This window comes from Globicephala melas, chromosome 9 (genome assembly GCF_963455315.2).
Source record: "Globicephala melas chromosome 9, mGloMel1.2, whole genome shotgun sequence".
NCBI classification, from domain to species: domain Eukaryota; kingdom Metazoa; phylum Chordata; class Mammalia; order Artiodactyla; family Delphinidae; genus Globicephala; species Globicephala melas.
In genome coordinates this window covers 17,658,400-17,678,520 of record NC_083322.1, presented here as the reverse complement: position 1 = coordinate 17,678,520, position 20,121 = coordinate 17,658,400, and the positions used below count along the sequence as shown (strand labels likewise).

The following is a 20,121-nucleotide window of genomic DNA, read 5'->3' as shown; positions in this document are numbered from 1 at the left end:
GGCACGATTCAGGAAAGGCCTGGAACTGGGAATGGAAAGCTATCCGTCTTCAGTCTCTGCTTTTCTCTCTCTGCAGAAAAGTCTTCACACCCCTGACTCACAAATTTGTACCCTACAGCAGTTTCACTTAAAAGACTGACTCACTATCTGTCATTCCCAATTCTAAATTATAGGAAAGATAATCTGACTGGCAACTATTCCAGTGGGTAGAGGTCAAATAGTTGCAAACACGGCTGACTGAAGCCCTTACCCTTGTGGAGCTAGAGGCAGTTCCCAGGAAGGGAAAATTTTGCCTGGGCTGGACACTTTCCAGAAGTATCTAATATAGGTATAGGTGGAAATAAGAAAAATTAGGAAAGCCAAAAGCAAAACCATTCTTAACAGATGATCTCACTACATATTTAACATCATCAAAATTGATATTTTTTGCTCTTACAACTTATTTCTTTATGGCTGCCTTTTCTCTGTTTTCTATATCCTTTACCTGACTGGCTCAACACACTGACATACTATTACATGATTACAGGGTAGAGTAAGAATAAGCAAAGAATGAAAAGATCACATCTTTGCTAAACCATTTTAGGCATCAATCCAAGTTTCGACTAAAAGACTACTTAACTTATTGAAACAGCCTGCAGAATTATCATGCTTAAGGATATAAAATCTGAATATAATTATAAGACTGGAACTTAAACTGTTTTGTTCTTATGTGAAAATTAATAGGGTATATATAGGTGGATTACTAATCAATAGCATATTAGCAAAATGATTTACATCTCTTAAATGTATCTCTGATCAAACATTGGTCAGACGTCAAACATGGAGGAATAAATCTCATGTTTGGTATTCCATCTGGGAATGATGAAAATTCTTGAGAATTTTCAAATTGGAGAGTTTTTTCACTTCCAGGAAGATGAAGTAAAATGTATTTTCCCTACTCTTTCACTAAAAACAATTAAAGACCCTAGACATTACATATAAAACAAACATAAGATAACTTTGAAAGGTAGAGAAAAGAAGGCAGACTAGCTAGGGACCTCAAGAGCCAAAGAATGGTAACACAGTGGTGAGTGGCCTGGGTTTTCTTTTTGCCTCATATATCCAAGAACTGGAGCTGAAGAAGCCACCAACATAGAAACACCAATGGACACAGACCAAGAAAAAAAGAAAGACAATAAAAGCCTGCATTATACCAAAAGACCTACCAGGAAAAGGATGACCTACCAAAACAGAAAACATTTAGATAAAAACTGCACTACTCCAGCCAAACACTACGGATAAACAGTGGCTCCACTCCCACCCACATAAGCAGAAGCAGAGGGAGAGGTCTAGACTTCCACTCTTATAAGATTATAATGAGGCCTCTCAACCCCCCTTGTAGGTAGTGTCAAAGAAGGGCAAGTACCAAGTCAGGACTTTCATCCCCACTGGCCTGTAAAGACCCCCGCCCCAGGGTGTCATTGGACACCATGTGGGGAGCTTAGACTTCCACACCCACTGGACAAAAATGAGGTGTCTTTCCCCCTCCCCACTATGGTGGTGTCAGAGTAGATCTAGTGGAGAGTCAGAACTTTTACCAATGCCCAGCAGTAATGAGACCACCTCTACCTCAGTATCAGTGGAGGCTACATGGGGAAATGAAACTCCCACACCTGTCCAGCAGGAATGAGAAGCTCCTCCCCTCTGGTGTCAGTGGAGTCCAAGTGGGGAATCTGGGCTTCTGCTTCCATCTGTCAGTAATGAGGTCTCACCCCTGCTACAGCAGAGTTACAAAAAGTCAGCTAAAACAGAAGGTTTAAATAAGATCCAGAGTCTCATAACATAATATGAGAATGTCTATGTTTTAATCAGAAATAAATCATCATACCAAGAACCAGGAAGATTAAAATTGATTAGAAAAAATAATCAGTAAATGCAAACAATGAGATGACAGTGACGACAGAATCTTCTGAAAAAGATTTTTACAACAGTCATGATAAAAAATGCTTCAACAAACACAAACACACTTGAAACAAATGAAAGAAAATATAAAGCCTCAGTGGGGAAAAAAAAAAGTGGGGGCGGGTAGACAGAGAAGGAAAGAAAGAAATAGAAGGTAATAACCAAAGGGAAATTTTTGAATGGAAAAATACAATAACTGGAATGAAAAGCTCAGTGGCTGAACTCAACAGCACAATTGAGGGGACAGAGGAAAGAATCTATGAACTGGAAGAGATAGAACTACAGAAATAACCCAACCTGAACATCAGAGAGAAAACAGACTGGAAATAAAATGAACAGAGCCTCAGAGACCTGTGGGACTATAAAACAAGATCTAACATTCATATTATCAGAGTCCCAGGAAGAGAGGAGAAAACAGCAAGGCTGAGAAGGTACTCAAAGGTACTCCAAATTTGGCAAGAGACATAAACCTACAGATCAAAAAGCTGAGCAAACCACTAACAGGATAAACCCAAAGAAATCCATGCCAAGATATACCAGATAAAAAAAGTGTTTTTTTGGCTGTGTTGGTCTTTGTTGCTGCACACATCCTTTCTCTAGTTGCGGCGAGCGGGGGCTACTGTTTGTTGCCGTGCACGGGCTTCTTGTTGCAGAGCACAGGCTCTAGGCATGCGGGCTTCAGTAGTTGCAGCACCTGGGCTCAGCAGTTGTGGCTCATGGGCTCTAGAGCGCAGGCTCAGCAGTTGTGGTGCATGGGTTTAGCTGCTCTGCGGCACGTGGGATCTTCCCGGACCAGGGACTGAACCCATGTCCCCTGCATTGGCAGGCAGATCGTACCCACTGCACCACCAGGGAAGTCCAGATACACCAAAATTTAACTTCTGAAAACTAAAGAAAAAGAAAAACTCTTGGAGCAGCCAGAGAAAAATGGCACCTTATTTATAGGGAAAAACAATCTGTCTCATCATAAACTATGGAGGCTATGGAACTTCCCTGGTGGTCCAGTGGTTAAGACTCCACGCTCCCAATGCAAGGGGCCCAGGTTCAATCCCTGGTCAGGGAACTAGATCCCACATGCATGCCACAACTAAGAGGTCACATGCCGCAACTAAGAGTCTGCATGCTGCAATGAAGATCCTGCACATGGCAACAAAGATTCCACGTGCCACAACTAAAACCTGGCACAGCCAAGTACATAAATAAATAAATATTTTTAAAAAACTATGGAGGCTAGAAGAAGTGGCACGATGTTTTCAACTATTGAAAGAAAGAAACTGTCAACCCATAATCCTACACCCAGCAAAAATAAAGGAGAACTCAAGAAATGTTGAGATGAAGGAAAACTAAGAGAATTTTTCACTAAAAGACCTACACTAAAAGAATGGCTGATGGAATTTTTCTCAACAGATAGAAAATAATTAAAGGAGGAACATCAGGAAATAAATAACATACTGAGCAAATGTACAGGTAAATATAATGGGATTTCCTTCTCTTCTTCAGTTTTGTAAAATATTTTGATGGTTGAAGCAAAAATTATAACATTGATATGGTTCTAAATGTATGTAAAGGGAATATTTAAGACAAATATAAATATTAGAAGGTAAAGGGAGATAAAGGGAGGTAAGATATCTACACTTCACTCAAACTGGTAAAATTACACCATGAGATATAAGTTATCCATATGTAATATTTAGAGTAACCACTCAAAAACCTATTCAAAAAGATACACTCAAAAACACTATAGATAAATAAAAATGGAATTCCCTCGAATATTCACATTATTCACAGGAAGGCAGGAAAAAGAAAACAATGAGAAAAACCTGAGAACAAACAGAAACAAAACAAAAAGGCAGGCTAACGTCCTAAGATAACAATAACTACATTAAATGTAAATGGTCTAAATATAATAATTAAGAGACAGAGATTAGAAAAGTGAATTTAAAAATATTACCCAGTGATATGCAGTCCACAAGAAACTCATTTCAAATATGACAGTGTAGGCAGGCTGAAAGTATAAGGATAGAAGACAATATATCATGAAAACAATAAATGAAAGCAGGAGTGACTATGTTAATATAAGATGAAGTGGGTTTCAGAGCAAAGAAAATTACCAGAGACAGAGAGGGACATTATACAACGATAAAAAGGTCAACCAACTAAGAACACATAGTGATCTGATATGTGTATGCACAAAACTATAGAACTACAAAATATGTGAAGCAAAAATTGAAAGGAGAAATAGACAAATCCACAAATGATCAAATCACTAGATGGAAATGGAATAAGGATGTAAAAGAATTCAACACCACTGACCAACAAAATCTAATTTGCGTTTATAGTGTACTCCACTCAACAACAGATGAATATATATTCTTTTCAAGTATGCATGCAGCATATATCAAGATAGACTATATCCTGGCCGTAAAACAAGCCTCTACGTATTTAAAAGAATTTAAATCATATAAATCATATTTTTTTACCACAATGGCATCAAACTAGCAATCAATGCACAAAGATAACAGACAAACTCATGAACACTTGAAAATTATACAACATCCTTATGAACAATTCATGAGTCAATTCATGAGTCTCAAAGGAAATAAAAACATATACTGAAACGAATGAAAATGAAGACAATATATCAAAATTTGTGGGATGCAGCTAAAGCAGGGCTGGGAAGGACATTTATAGAACTAAACACATACATTAAGAGGAAAAATCTCAAACCAATAAGCTCCAACTGTAAGAACCTATAAAAAGAAGAGCAAAATAAACCCAAAGCAAGTAAAAGGAAGGGAATAATAAAGAAATGAAATTCAAAACAGCAAAATGACACACACAGCATGTTCATGGATTAGAAAACCCAACTGAGTAAAGATGTCAGTTCTTCCCAAATTGATATACAAGTTTTATGTAATTCCTATCAAAATCCCAGCAAGATTTTTTGTAGATATAGAAAAGATTATCCTAAAATATATATACAAAGGCATTAAAATAGCAAAAACAATTTTGAAAAAGAAAGATAACATGGAAAGAATCAGTCTATCTGATTTAAAGACCTTTAATATAGCTACAATAATTAAGAGAATATAGTATGGGAAGAGGAACAGACATACACATCAATGGAACCAAATAAAGAACCAAGAAATAGACCCTATGCAAATATCCTTGACTAGTTTTGACAAAAAAGCAAAAGCAACTCAATGGAGCAGAAAAAGCCTGTTTAACCAATCTTGCTGCAGCAATTAAACATCCACAGGCCAAAAAAATGAACCTTGACCTAAACTCATACCTTAAACAAAAAAATAACTCAAAATAGATCATAGAACTTAACTACACAACATGAACCTATAAAACTTTTAGAAAAAAAGAAAATCTTCAGAATCTAGAGCTGGACAAAAAGCATGATCCATAAAAGAAAACTTGATAAGTTGGAATTTATCAAAATAACAGCGTTTGCCCTTTGAAAGACCCATTAAGAGGAAAAAAAACAAGCTATAATATTGGAAAAAATTTTAAAACAGCCCTCAAACCTAAAATATTAGACTCATGCAAGCTACACAGGATGCTCCCACATAAAAACAGCCATTCAAGACCACAATAGATATTTGCTTCTTCTAAACTCACAGAGTCAGAGGACTATAAGTAAAATGAAGAAGCAGAGGAACCACTCCCAATTAAAATATCAAGAGAATTTACCCTGAAAGAACAATGAAATAGATCTATCTAGTCTATTAGATTCTGAGTTCAAAAAGGAGATAATAAAAATACTGAAGGAATTAAGAAAGGCTATTGATAGAAATGCAGATTACTGTAAAAAGGAACTAGAAACTATAAAGAGTAACCAAGTAAAATTAGAAAATGCATTTGCCAAGACAAAAGCTGAGTTAAAGGCAATAAAATAGCAAACTGAATAATGTAGATGAATAATTGATCTGCAAGATAGAATAATGGAAATCACTCAATCAAAAAGCAGATAGAAAGACAAATTAAAAAAAAGCAGTATACGAGACCCATGGGATAATATAAAGTGTTCCAATATATGCATAATAGGGATGCCAAAAGGAGAAGAAAGAAAAAAGGGGATCAAAAATGTATTTGAAAAAAATTATGGCTGAACCTTCCTGAAATCTAGAGAAGGAAACAGATATCCAGGTACAGGAAGCACAGAGGGTCCCAAACAAGATGAACACAAACAGACCCACACCAAGACACAGCATAATTAAAATGGCAAAAGTTAAAAGATAAAGAAAAGATTCTAAAGACAGCAAGATAAAAAGAGAACTCAGTTACAAGGAATCTCCCATAAGACTATCAGCTGATTTCTCTGCAGATACTCTGAAGGGAGTGGCATGATATATTCGAAGTCCTGAAAGGGAAAACCCTATAACCTAGGATACTCTACCCAGCAAGATTATAATTTAGAATAGAAGGGATCAGGAATTTCTTAGACAGGAGGACCTTCAAGATGGTGGAGGAGTAAGACATGGAGATCACCTTCCTCCCCACAAATATATCAAAAATACATCTACATGTGGAACAACTCCTACAGAACACCTACTGAACGCTGACAACAGACCTCAGACTTCCCAAAAGGCAAGAAACTCCCCACGTACCTGGGTAGGGCAAAAGAAAAAAGAAAAAACAGAGACAAAAGAATAGGGATGGGACCTGCACCTCTGGGAGGGAGCTGTGAAGGAGGAAAGGTTTCCACACACTAGGAAGCCGCGGGCGGAGCCTGCAGGTGGCGGAAGGGGGGAAGCTTCGGAGCCGCGGAGGAGAGCACAGCAACAAGGGTGCAGAGGGCAAAGCAGATTCCTGCACAGAAGATGGCTGCCAACCAGCACTCACCAGCCCGAGAGGCTTGTCTGCTCACCCGCCAGGGTGGGTGGGGCTGGGAGCTGAGGCTCGGGCTTGGGTCGGATCGCAGGGAGAGGACTGGGGTTGGCTGCGTGAACACAGCCTGAAGGGGGCTAGTGCACCACGGCTAGCTGGGAGGGAGTCCGGGAAAAAGTCTGGACCTGCCTAAGAGGCAAGAGACCATTGTTTCAGGGTGCACGAGGAGAGGGGATTCAGAGCACCACCTAAATGAGCTCCAGAGATGGGCGCGAGCCACGGCTATCAGCGCGGACCCCAGAGACGGGTATGAGATGCTAAAGCTGCTGCTGCAGCCACCAAGAAGCCTGTGTGCGAGCACAGGTCACTCTCCACACCTCCCCTCCTGGGAGCCCATGCAGCTCGCCACTGCCAGGGTCCCATGATCCAGGGACAACTTCCCCGGAAGAACACACAGCACACCTCAGGCTGTTACAACAACATACTGGCCTCTGCCACTGCAGGCTTGCCCGGCAGTCCATACCCCTCCCTCCCCCAAGCCTGAGTGAGCCAGAGACCCCTCATCAGCTGCTTCTTTAACCCCGTCCTGTCTGAGTGGGAACAGACGCCTTCAGGCGACCTACATGCAGAAGCGGGCCAAATCCAAAGCTGAGCCCCGGGAGCTGTGTGAACAAAGAACAGAAAGGGAAATCTCTCCCAGCAGGCTCAGGAGCAGCGGATTAAAGCTCCACAATCAACCTGATGTACCCTGCATCTGTGGAATACATGAATAGACAACAAATCATCCCAAAATTCAGGCAGTGGACTTTGGGAGCAATGGTTTTTTTTTTTTTTTTTTCCTTTTTCTCCTTTTGTGAGTGTGTATCTGTATGCTTCTTTGTGTGCTTTTGTCTGTATAGCTTTGCTTTTACCATTTGTCCTAGGGTTCTGTCTGTGCGGTTTTTTGTTCTTTTTTTTTTTTGTATAGTTTTTAGCACTTTTTATCATTGGTGGATTTGTTTTTTGGTTTGGTTGCTCTCTTCTTTCTTTTTTTATTACATTTTATTTTTTCTTATTTTTAATAACTATTTTTTTGTTATTTTTATTATTTTATTTTTCCTCCCTCTCCCTCTCCCTCTCTTTCTTTCTTTCTCCCTTTTATTCTGAGCCGTGTGGATGACAGGGTCTTGGTGCTCCGGCTGGGCATCAGACCTGTGCCTCTGAGGTGAGGGAACTGAGTTCAGGACATTGGTCCACCACAGACGTCCCAGATCCATGTAATATCAAATGGCGAAAACTCTCCCAGAAATATCTATCTCAACACTAAGACCCAGCTACACTCAATGACCAGCCAGCTACAGTGCTGGACACCCCATGCCAAACAACTAGCAAGACAGGAACACAACCCCACGCATTAGCAGAGAGGCTGCCTAAAATCATACTAAGGTCACAGACACCCCAAAACACACCACTGGACGCGGACCTGTCCACCAGAAAGACAAGATCCAGACTCATCCACCAGAACGCAGGCACCAGTCCCCTCCACCAGAAAACCTACACAAGCCACTGAACCAACCTTACCCACTGGGGAGAGAACCAAAAACAATGGGAACTACGAACCTGCAGCCTGTGAAAAGGAGACCCCAAACACAGTATGTTAAGCAAAATGAGAAGACAGAAAAACACACAGCAGATGAAGGACCAAGGTAAAAACCCACCAGACCAAACAAATGAAGAGGAAATAGGCAGTCTACCTAAAAAAGAATTCAGAGTAAAGATAGTAAAGATGATCAAAAATCTTGGAAATAGAATGGAGAAACTACAAGAAATGTTTAACAAGGACCTAGAAGAACTAAAGAGCAAACAAACAGTGATGAACAACACAATAAATGAAATTAAAAATTCTCTAGAAGGAATCAATATCAGAATAACTGAGGCAGAAGAACAGATAAGTGACCTAGAAGATAAAATAGTAGAAATAACTACCGCAGAAGAGAACAAAGAAAAAAGAATGAAAAGAATTGAGGACAGTCTCACAGACCTCTGGGACAACATTAAAAACACCAACATTTAAATTATAGGGGTCCCAGAAGAAGAAGACAAAAAAACGGGGCTCAAAAAATATTTGAAGAGATTACAGTTGAAAACTCCCCTAATATGGGAAAGGAAATAGTCAATCAAGTCCAGGAAGTGCAGAGAGTCCCATACAGAATAAATCCAAAGAGAAACACGCCAAGACACATATTAATCAAACTATCAAAAATTAAATACAAAAAAAAATATTAAAAGCAGCAAGTGAAAAGCAACAAATAACATAAAAGGGAATCCCCATAAGGTTAACAACTGATCTTTCAGCAGACACTCTGCAAGACAGAAGGGACTAGCAGGACATATTTAAAGTGATGAAAGGGGAAAAACCTACAACCAAGATTACTCTACCCAGCAAGGATCTCATTCAGATTCGATGGAGAAATTAAAACCTTTACAGACAAGCAAAAGCTAAGAAAATTCAGCACCACCAAACCAGCTTTACAACAAATGCTAAAGGAACTTCTCTAGGCAGGAAACACAAGAGAAGGAAAAGACCTACAAAAACAAACCCAAAACAATTAAGAAAATGGGAATAGGAATATACATATCAATAATTACCAATAATTATATTGGTGATTATGTTACTTACCAATTAATTGGTAATTATACTAATTATTAATTAACTGTATTACCAATTGATTGGTAATCAATAATTATCAATAACTGTATTGTAATGAAATACAAATGGATTAAATGCTCCAACCAAAAGACATAGACTGGCTGAATGGATACAAAAACAAGACCCGTATATATGCTGCCTACAAGAGACCGACCTCAGACCTAGGGACACATACAGACTGAAAGTGAGGGGATGGAAAAAGATATTCCATGCAAATGGAAATCAAAAGAAAGCTGGAGTAGCAATTCTCATAGACAAAATTGACTTTACAACAAACACTATTACAAGAGACAAGGACACTACATAATGATCAAGGGATCAATACAACAAGAAGATAAAACAATTGTAAATATTTATGCACACAACATAGGAGCACCTCAATACATAAGGCAAATGCTAACAACCATAAAAGGGGAAATCGACAGTAACACAATCATAGTAGGGGACTTTAACACCCCACTTTCACCAATGGACAGAGCATCCAAAATGAAAATAAATAAGGAAACACAAGCTTTATATGACATATTAAACAAGATGGACTTAACTGATATATAAAGGACATTCCATCCAAAAACAACAGAATACACATTCCTCTCAAGTGCTCATGGAACATTCTCCAGGATAGATCGTATCTTGGGTCACAAATCAAGCCTTGGTAAATTTAAGAAAACTGAAATAGTATCAGGTATCCTTTCTGCCCACAATGCTATGAGACTAGATATCAATTATAGGAAAAAAACTAAAAAATACAAACACATGGAGGCTAAAAAATACGCTACTAACTAACCAAGAGATCACTGAAGAAATCAAAGAGGAAATCAAAAAATACCTAGAAACAAATGACAATGAAAACACAATGACCCAAAACCTATGGGATGCAGCAAAAGCAGTTCTAAGAGGGAAGTTCATAGCAATACACTCGTACCTCAAGAAACAAGAAAGATCTCAAAAAAACAACCAACTTACACCTAAAACAATGAGAGAAAGAAGAACAAAAACAGCCTCAAAGTTAGCAGAAGGAAAGAAACTATAAAGATCAGATTAGAAATAAATGAAAAAGAAATGAAGGAAATGATAGCAAAGATCAATAAAACTAAAAGCTGGTTCTTTCAGAAGATAAACAAAATTGATAAACCATTAGCCAGACTCATCAAGAAAAAAAGAGAGAAGATTCAAATCACAGAATTAGAAATGAAAAAGGAGAAGTAACAACTGACACTACAGAAATACAAAGGATCATGAGAGATTACTACAAGCAACTATATGCCAATAAAATGGACAACCTGGAAGAAATGGACAAATTCTTAGAAAAGCACCACCTTCCAAAACGGAACCAGGAAGAAACAGAAAATATAAACACACCATTCACAAGCACTGAAATTGAGACTGTGATTAAAAATCTTCTAACAAACAAAAGCCCAGGACCAGATGGCTTCACAGGCAAATCCTATCAAACATTTAGAGAAGAGCTAACACTTAACCTTCTAAAACGCTTCCAAAATATAGAAGAGGGAGGAACACTCCCAAACTCATTCTATGAGGCCACCATCACCCTGATATGAAAACCAGACAAAGATGTCACAAAGAAAGAAAACTACAGGCCAATATCACTGATGAACATAGATGCAAAAATCCTCCACAAAATATTAGCAAACAGAATCCAAGAGCACACTGAAAGGATCATACACCATGATCAAGTGGGGTTTATTCCAGGAATGCAAGGATTCTTCAATATATGCAAATCAATCAATGTGATACACCATATCAACAAATGGAACGATTAAAACCATAAGATAATCTCAACAGATGAAGAAAAAGCTTTTGACAAAATTTAACAACTATTTATGATAAAAACCCTCCAGAAAGTAGGCATAGAGGGAACTTACCTCAATATAATAAAGACCATATATGACAAACCCACAGCCAACATCGTTCTCAATGGTGAAAAACTGAAACCATTTCCACTAAGATCAGGAACAAGACAAAGTTGCCCACTCTCACCACTATTATTCAACATAGTTTTGGAAGTCTTAGCCACAGCAATCAGAGAAGAAAAAGAAATAAAAGGAATCCAAATCGGAAAAGAAGAAGTAAAACTGTCACTGTTTGCAGATGACATGATACTACACATAGAGAATCCTAAAGATGCTACCAGAAAACTACGAGAGCTAATCAATGAATTTTGTAAAGTAGGAGGGTACAAAATCAATGCACAGAAATCTCTTGCATTCCTATACACTAATGATGATATATCTGAAAGAGAAATTAGGTAAACCCTCCCATTTACCACTGCAACAAAAAGAATAAAATACCTGGGAATAACCCTACCTAAGGAGACAAAAGATCTGTATGCAGAAAACTATAAGACACTGATGAAAGAAATTAAAGATGACACAAACAGATGGAGAGATATACCATGTTCTTGGATTGGAAGAATCAACATTGTGAAAATGACTCTACTACCCAAAGCAATCTACAGATTCATACAATCCCTATCAAACTACCAATGGCATTTTTCACAGAACTAGAACAAAAAATTTCACAATTTGTATGGAAACACAAAAGACCCCGAATAGCCAAAGCAATCTTGAGAAAGAAAAACGGAGCTGGAGGAATCAGGCTCCCTGACTTCAGACTATACTCCAAAGCTAAAATAATCAGACAGTATGGTACTGGCACAGAAACAGAAATACAGATTAATGGAACTGGATAGAAAGCCCAGAGATAAACCCACACACATATGGTCACCTTATCTTTGATAAAGGAGGCAAGAATATACAGTGGAGAAAAGACAGCCTCTTCTATAAGTGGTGCTAGGAAAACTGGACAGCTACATGTAAAAGAATGAATTTAGAACACTCCCTAACACCATGCACAAAAATAAACTCAAAATGGATTAGAGACCTAAACGTAAGACCAGACACTATAAAACTCTTAGAGGAAAACATAGGCAGAACACTCTGTAACATAAATCACAGCAAGATCCTTTCTGACCCACCTCCTAGACAAATGGAAATAAAAACAAAAATAAGCAAATGGGACCTAATGAAACATAAAAGCTTTTGCACAGCAAAGGAAAACATAAACAAGACCAAAAGACAACCCTCAGAATGGGAGAAAATATTTGCAAATGAAGCAACTGACAAAGGATTAATCTCCAAAATTTACAAGCAGCTCATGCAGCTCAATATCAAAAAAGCAAACAACCCAATCCAAAAATGGGCAGAAGACCTAAACAGACATTTCTCCAAAGAAGATATACAGATAGCCAACAAACCCATGAAAGAATGCTCAACATCACTAATCATTAGAGAATTGCAAATCAAAACTACAATGAGGTATCACCTCACACCGGTCAGAATGGCCATCATCAAAAAATCTACTAACAATAAGTGCTGGAGAGGGTGTGGAGAAAAGGGAACCCTCTTGCACTGTTGGTGGGAATGTAAATTGATACAGCCACTATGGAGTACAATATGGAGGTTCCTTATAAAACTAAAAATAGAACTACCATAGCAATCCCAATACTGGGCACATACCCTGAGAAAACCGTAATTCAAAGAGTCATGTACCACAATATTCATGCAGCTCTATTTACAATAGCCAGGGCATGGAAGCAACCTAAGTGTCCATCGACAGATGAATGGATAAAGAAGATGTGGCACATAAATACAATGGAATATTACTCAGCCATAAAAAGAAACGAAATTGAGTTATTTGTAGTGAGGTGGATGGACCTAGAGTCTGTCATACAGAGTGAAGTAAGTCAGAAAAACAAATACCATATGCTAACACATATATATGGAATCTAAAAAAAAAAAAAAGGTTCTAAAGAATCTAGGGGCAGGACAGGAATAAAGATGCAAACATAAAGAATGGACTTGACATGGGGAGGGGGAAGGATAAGCTGGGATGAAGTGAGAGAGTGGCATTGACATATATAAATACCAAATGTAAAATAGATAGCTAGTGGGAAGCAGCCTCATAGCACAGGGGGATCAGCTCAGTGCTTTGTGACCACCTAGAGGGGTGGGATAGGGAGGGTGGGAGAGAGACGCAAGAGGGAGGGGATATGGGGGTATATGTATGCATGTAGCTGATTCACTTTGTCATAAGCAGAAATTAACACAACATTGTAAAGCAATTATACCAATAAAGATGTTAAAAGAAAGAAAGAAAAATTTAAAATCCAAAGGGGGAAAAAAAATTTCTGAGACAGGCAAAAATTAGAATAATACTAAACCTATGCTAAAAGAAATATTGAAAGACCTTCTCTAAATAGAAAAGAAGTAAGAATCTATAGGAAAGAGATAAACACAACTAGAAAATAAATCACTTAAATAAGCCAGTATACAGATTAAATAGAAAAAAATTTTTTTAATTTGTATATGTGAAAGTGATTATAACTACAATGAATAGCAAAAGGATCAATATGAAGATGTAAGAGGACATCAAAATCATAGAATGTGGGGGAGAGAAGTAAGAAAATGTAGATTTTTTCTGAGATTGTATTTGAGCCTATATGACTACCAGTCTAAAGCAAGTAGATATAGTAATGGGTTAACTCAGGGTAACCACAAATCAAAAACATAAAATATATTCACAAAAACCAAAAAGAATAGAGCAAAAGCATAATATAAAAGAAAACCATCAAACCCCAAAAGGAAAAACAAAAAGAAAAAGAAAGGAATAAAGAAGAAATACAAAATCAACTGGAAAACAAGGTTTAAAATGGCAGTAAATTCATAACTATCAATAATTACCTTAGGGACTTCCCTGGTCGTCCGGTGGTAAAGAATCGCCTTCCAATGCAGGGGACGCGGGTTTGATCGCTAGTCAGAGAACTAAGATCCCACATGCCGCAGGGCAACTAAGCCCACGCACCACAACTACTGAGCTCCTGGGCCTCAACTAGAGAGCCTGCGTGCCGCAAACTACAGAGCCCATGCACTCTCGAACCCGCGCACCACAACTACAGAGCCCACTCACCCTGGAGCCTGCATGCCATAACTAGAGAGAGAAAACCTGCACGCCACAACTAGTGAGAAGCCTGCGTGCCACAACGAAAGATCCCACGTGCCTCAACGAAGATCCCGCATGCCGCCAAAAATAAATAAATAATAGAAAATCTTTTTTAAAAGTAGCTTAAATGTCAATAGACTAAATGCTCCAATCAAAAGACACAGAGTGGCAGACTGAATAATAAAACATAACCTATAATATGCTGCCTACAAAAGCTCACTTTAGGGTGAAAGACACACACAGATTAAAGTGAGGTGATGGAAAAGGAAATTTCATGTAAATGGAAATGACAAGAAAACAAGGGTAGCAATACTCATATCAGACAAAATAGACTTTAAAACAAAGGCTATAAAGAAAGGCAATAAAGGACATTATATAATGATAAAGGGATCAATACAAGAAGAGGATATTGCACTCTTTAACATACATGCACCCTACATAGGAGCACCTAAATACATAAAACAAATACTAACAGACATAAAGTAAGAAATTGACAGGGATACAATAATAGTAGGATACTTTAATACCCCACTGCCATCAATGGACATATCTTCCAAACATCAAACCAATAAGGCAACAGAGATTCTAAATGATACAATAGAACAGTTAGACATAATTGACATTTTCAGGACATTACATCCAAACACACACACACACACACACACACACACAGAATACACATTCTTTTCAAGTGCACATGGAACATTCTCCAGGACTGACCACATACTAGGATACAAAACAAGGCTCAACAAATTTAAGAGGATAGAAATTATTTCAAGCATCTTTTCTGACCACAATGGTATGAAACTAGAAATCAACCACAGAAAGAAATGAGAAAGAAACAATTACATGGAGACTAAACAACATGCTACAAAAGAAACCAATGGGTCAACAATGAAATCAAATAGGTATTTTTAAAATACCTTGAGACAAATTACAATGAAAACACAACCATACGAAATCTATGGGATGCAGCAAAAGCAGTCTTTAGAGGGAAGTTCATTGCAATATAGGCCTTCCTCAGAAAACAAGAAAAATCAGGAAAAATGATCAAATAAACACCTATCCTATTACCTAAAAGAATTAGAAAAAAGAGGAACAAACAAAACCTAAAAGTCAGCAAAAGAAAGAGAATAATAAAGACCAGAGAGGAAATAAATAAAATAGAAACAAAAAAGAAAAAAAAAAAAATCAATAAAACCAAGAGCTGGTTATTTGAAAAGGTAAACAAAACTGACAAACCTCTAGCCACGCTCACCAAGAAGAAAAGAGAGAGGACCCAAATAAACAAAATAAGAAATGAAAGAGGAGAAATAACAACTGATACCACAGAAATACAAAGAAACCATAAATGAATACTATAAACAATTGTATGCCAACAAATTGGACAACCTAGAAAAAAATGGACAAGTCCATAGAAACATACAGCCCACCACAACTGAATCAAGAAGAAATAGATAGGAATTCCCTGGTGGTCCAGTGGTTAGAACTTGGTGCTATCACTTCGACATGTGGGCCCAAGTTTGATCCCTGGTTGGGGAACTAAGATCCCACAAGCTGCACAGTGTGGCCAAAAAAAAAAAAAGGAAGAAGAAATCAAAAGTCCAGGACCAGATGGCTTCAGAGGGGAATTCTACCAAAATACAAAGAAGAACTTACACTGATCCTTCTCAAACTCTTCCAAAAGATCAAAGAGGATGGAACAGTTCCAAAGTCATTCTATGAAGCCACCATCACCCTGATACCAAAACCAGACAAAGACACTACTGAAAAAGAACATTATAGGACAATATCTTTGATGAATGTAGATGCAAAAATCCTCAACGACATATCAGCAAACAAATCCAACAACACATAAAAAATGTCATACACCATAATCAAGCTACATTCATCCCAGGGTCACAAGGAGGGTTCAACATATACAAATCAATCAATGTGATACACGACATCAACAAAAGAAAAGACAAAAGCACACGATCATCTCAATAGATGCAGAAAAATCATTTGATAAAATTCAACATCCATTCATGATAGAAACTCTCACCAAAGTGGTACAAAGCGAACATATCTCAACATAATAAAAGCCATTTATGATAAACCCAAGCCAATATAATACTCAACGGTGAAAAGCTGAAAGCCTTCCTGTTAAAATCTGAAACAAGACAAGGATGCCCACTCTCACCACTTCTATTCAACATAATAGTGGAAGTCCTAGTCACAGCAATCAGACAAGAAATAAAAGATATTCAAATTGGAAAGGAAGAGGTAAAATTGTCATTATATGCAAGATGACATGCTACTATATATAGAAAACCCTAAAGACTCCACACAAAAACTATTAGAACTGATAAACAAATTCAACAAGGGAGCAGGATACAAGATTAACATACAGAAATCGGTTGCATTTCTTTACACTAACAATGAAGTACCAGAAGTAAAAAAAAAAAAACCCATTTAGAATCACATCAAAAAAAAAAAAAATACATAGGAATAAACCTGACCAAGAAGGAGAAAGACCTATACACTGAGAACTATAAAACATAGACAAAGGGAACTGAAGATGATTCAAAGCAATGGAAAAATATTCCATGCTCTTGGATTGGAAGAATTCATATTGTTAAAATGGCCATACTACCCAAAGCAATTTACAGATTTAATGTGATGTCTATCAAATTACTCATGACATTTTTGACAAAACTAGGACAAATAATCCTAAAATTTATATGGAACCATAAAAGACCCAGACTTGCCAAAGCAATCCTGTGGATAAAGAACAAAGCTGGAGGTACTGCCTTCCCAGACTTCAGACAATACTACAAAGCTACAGTTATCAAAACAGTATGGTATTGGCACAAAAACATACATATGAATCAATAGAAAAGAGAGCCCAGAAATAAATCTATACACCTAGGGTCAATTAATCTTCAACAAAGGAGGCAAGAATATACAATGGAGAAAAGACAGTCTCTTTAGCAAGTGGTGTTGGGAAAGCTGGAGAGCCAAATGTAAATCAATGAAGTTAGAACACTCCCTCATACCCTACACAAAAATAAACTCAAAATGGCTTAAAGACTTAAATATAAGACAATGACACCATAAAACTACTAGAAGAGAACACAGGCAAAACATTCTCTGACATAAAATTGTAGCAATGTTTTCTTAGGTCAGTCTCCCAAGGCAATAGAAATAAAAGCAAAAATAAACAATGGGACTTAAACTTATCAGCTTTTGTACAGCAAAGGAAACAATGAACAAAAAGACAACATGCAAACTGGGAGAAAATATTTGCAAATGATGCAACCAACAAGGGCTTAATTTCCAAAATATACAAACATCTCATACAGCTCAATATCAAAAAAACAACCAAATCAAAAAATGTGCAGAAAACCTGAATAGACATTTCTCCAAAGAAAACATACAGATGGCCAATAGGCACATGAAAAGATGCTCAACTATGCTATTAGAGAAATGCAAATCAAAAGCACAATGAGGTATTACCTCACACCAGTTAGAATGGCCATCATTTAAAAGTCTACAAATAATAAAACACAGATGAACAATACAATAACTGAAATTAAAAATAGACTAGAAGGAAGCAATAGCAGAATAACTGAGGCAGAAGAACAGATAAATGACCTAGAAGACAGAATGGTGGAAATCTCTGCCATGGAACAGAATAAAGAAAAAAGAACAAAAAGAAATGAGGACAGCCTCAAAGACCTCTGGGACAATATTAAATGCACCAACATTTGAATTATAGGGGTCCCAAAAGAAGAAGAAAAAGAGAAAGGGCCCGAGAAAATATTTGATGAAATTATAGTCAAAAACCTCCCTAACACGGGAAAGGGAATAGTCACCCAAGTCCAGGAAGCACGGAGAGTCCCATACAATATAAACCCAAGGAGGAACACACCAAGACACATACTAATCAAAAAAGCCTACAAATAATAAATGCTGGAGAAGGTGTGGAGAAAACAGGAACTCTCCTACACTGTTGGTGGGAATGTAAATTGGTGCAGCCACAATGGAAAACAGTATGGAGGTTCCTTAAAAAACTAAAAATTGAGCTGCCATATGATCCAGCAATCTCACTCCTGGGCATATATCCAGAGAAAAGTCTAATTTGAAAAGATGCATGCACCCCAATATTCAGAGCAACACTATTTAAAACAGCCAAGACATGGAAGCAACCCAATGTCCATCAATAGATGAATGGATAAAGGAGATGTGGTACATATATACAATGGAATATTACTCAGCCATAAAAATCATGAAATAATGCCATTTGCAGCAACATGGATGGATCTACAGATTATCATACTAAGTGAAGTCAGGAAGAGTAAGACAAATACCATGTGATATCACTTATATGTAGAATCTAAAATGATACAAATGAAAGAGAACTAGAGTCACAGACACAGAAAACAAACTTACAGTTGCCAAAGTGGAAAGGGAGTGGGGGAGAGATAAATTAGGAGTTTGAGATTAGCAGATACAAACTACTATATATAAAATAAATAAACAATAAGGTCCTACTGTATAGCACAAGGAACTATATTCAATATTCTGTAATAAACCATAATAAAAAAGATTAAAACAATATATATATGTATAACTGAATCACTTTCTGTGCACCAGAAACTAACACACTGTAAATCAACTATACTTCAATTTAAAAAATAAAAATAAAATAATAATAAAAAAATAACATAAAACACACAAGTAGGAAAAAAATCTCAACAGTAAGAAAACAAATAGTTCATTTAGAAAATGGGCAAAAGACATGAATTGATATTTCACCATACAGAATATACAGATGGCACATAAGCCATGAAAAGATGTTCCACATCATTAGCCAGTAGGGAAATGCAATTAAAACCACAATGAGATATCACCACACTCGTATCAGAATGGCTATAATAAAAAATAGTGAGCACCAAATGCCGATGAGGATGCAAAGAAACTGGGTTACTCACATACTGCTGGTGGGAATTTAAAATGGTACAGTCACTCTGGAAAATAGCTTGGCAGTTTCTTTAAAACCAAATATATAACAACCATATGACCCAGCAATTGCTCTCCTGAGCATTAATCCCAGAGGAATGAAGACTTATGTTCACAAACCTACACACAAATGTTTATAGCAGCTCTACTTGTAACAGCGATAAAATGGCAACAATCCTTATGTCCTTCAATGGATGAATCATTAAACAAACTGGTACATCCATGCCATGAACTACTACTCAGCAATAATGAGGAATGAACTACTGATACACAAAACAACCTGGATGAGTCTCCAGAGAGTCATGCTGGGTGAAAAAAGCCAATCGCAAAAGGTTACATATGGTAACCACATTCTCGAAATAACAAAATTATGTAATTTGGACAACAGACTGATTGGCAGGAATTAAGGAGGGGATGAGGAAGGAGGAAAGTAGGTATGACAGTAAAAGGGAAACATGAGGGGACTGTTCTGTATCCTGACTATATCTATGGCAATATCCTGATTGTGTTATTGTTTCTTATTTTGTAATTTTCTGAAATTTGTCATTTCGCATTTGTTCATGATACTCTTTGCTATCTAATGTCTTTAGATTATATGAAGTTAAAACTTTTCCCTTTAAAAAACAATA

At 37.3% G+C, this 20,121-nt stretch overlaps 1 protein-coding gene across 6 annotated transcripts in view; it reads right to left on the bottom strand.

Moving 5' to 3' along the window:
• The window catches only part of CYREN (cell cycle regulator of NHEJ), a 136,239-nt gene that overhangs the window by 93,853 nt on the left and 22,265 nt on the right, over positions 1-20,121 (bottom strand). The window lies entirely within an intron of this gene.